This window comes from Sinocyclocheilus anshuiensis, unplaced genomic scaffold (assembly GCF_001515605.1).
Source record: "Sinocyclocheilus anshuiensis isolate Anshui unplaced genomic scaffold, SAMN03320099.WGS_v1.1 scaffold566, whole genome shotgun sequence".
NCBI classification, from domain to species: Eukaryota; Metazoa; Chordata; class Actinopteri; order Cypriniformes; family Cyprinidae; genus Sinocyclocheilus; species Sinocyclocheilus anshuiensis.
Window position 1 is genome coordinate 664,684 of NW_015542410.1, and position 1,773 is coordinate 666,456.

Genomic DNA, 1,773 nt, shown 5'->3' on the forward strand with positions numbered 1-1,773 from the left:
AATCAGTAATTATGTCCCCACTGGATGCAACAAATGCCTCGTTTGTAATGGGTTTTAATGTTTTTGTCTCGTGGCTCCGGCCAGACACAGCATCAACAGTATGGTGAGAGGAGTAACATTTCCGTCTCACGCTTGAGGTATTCGGCCAATCACATTTAGCAGCATCATATGACCCCTTTAAAAAAAACGTCCGTATCCTGTATTTAGAAGAAATTTTATCATGCCACTTTATCTTGATCTGAACAGGGTAGGGTAAAACAAAATAATAATTAAAAAACAACATTCATCTCAAATCACCTCTTAAACAAATGAGAATGTGGAGATGCATGCACTTTTTTTGAGAAACTGTGTATAATTACTGTCCCTCCAGTGGCACCAAACAGAATTGTAAAAGTGTAATTGTAAAAATGTAGCCTATTTGTTTGTGTGACCACAACAGTAAGTTTGTAGTGACTGAGCTTACCTAACAGGAATTCAATTTTTGCTAGTAAAAAATGTGAATTCTTATTATCAATACATCACTCAAAGAAATCAAATTCTTAAAATTTCACATTTTTGATATCTTTAATTCAGTGTTCTCAAACTCAATTCTTGGAGGGCCACAGCTCTGCACAGTTTTGCTCCAACCCTAATCAAACACAACTGAAAACTACAATCGTAAAAGAGAAAAGTCAGTACTTATATACTCCAAGTGTCAAGCTGTGATTGGCCAGAGCTAATAGTTATGCATGACTTGACATCAGTTTTCCTGGTAGAACCTTTGCTGATGCTTATATTTCTGTATCTTGGATGGTCTTACGGTGAGTACGTTTTCAGCAATTTTTTTGGTGAGCCGTTCCTTTCTATGTCTTTTCTACACAGAAATAAAAAGAAAACTTGGAGATGCACATAGAAAAAAACAAACGGCCGTTTCATCTCAGTATATGCTCATTTACCTAACAGACCTGGGCTGCGTTTCCCAAAAGCTTCGTAAGCCTAAGAAGTTCGTAAAAACGATCGTACGACTGATCTTAATATTACGGTCTGTTTCCCAAAAGCATCGTGACTTAAGTAGCACTTAAAGCACGGCTACGTGCGATTGTGTTAAGTGCATTTTTCGGAAACGCACGTGAAACAATAACGAACGATCGTAAAATGACTCGTAGAAAACGCTCTTAAGCTCTAAAATCAATGGTTATCGAGAAACGCAGCCAAGAATGATTTACCTTCACCTTTGAATGGCAAATTTAGCCTACAGACAAAGAACAAAGTGTCCCTTTGCTTCACTTAATGTGCTTTTCTCTTTCCTTTTTTCTTGAAATCTGTAGCTATTCTTTTGGTGGTCTAAAGTTCAGGGCTGCGTTTCCCAAAAGCTTCGTAAGCCTAAGAAGTTCGTAAAAACGATAGTACGACTGATCTTAATATTACGGTCTGTTTCCCAAAAGCATCGTAAACTTAAGTACCACTTGAAAATCATCGTAGATCTACGAGTGCTCTGGAGTAACCGTAAGGCCCTAAGTGCATCGTAAGAAGACAGATTTATGCGGTCACCTGCAGGACAATCGGCAGATTACACCTTTAACTTTATTTAAGTGCAATGTGATTATAATATAAAGTGTAAAATATACACTTTATTAGTCGTTTTTTTTAATGAATTTATAAATGAAATAATTAAAAAGGGCAGAAAAAAATAGAAGAATAAAAGATAGAATAGAATAGAATAAATAATCAACAGAATTATTTAATAATTATAATTATTAGAATAAATAGAATAAAAGAAGCAATGTAAATATG

The 1,773-nt window shown here is 35.5% G+C and overlaps 1 protein-coding gene across 1 annotated transcript in view; it reads left to right on the forward strand.

The window, feature by feature from the left end:
- Nucleotides 1-718: 718 nt before the first annotated feature.
- LOC107693324 (nuclear GTPase SLIP-GC-like) overlaps nt 719-1,773 on the forward strand; it is a 10,734-nt gene continuing 9,679 nt past the window's right edge. The window contains exon 1 of the mRNA XM_016492660.1: nt 719-800. The gene's annotated coding sequence lies outside the window, so the exon portion shown is untranslated. The remainder of the gene's footprint in view (nt 801-1,773) is intronic.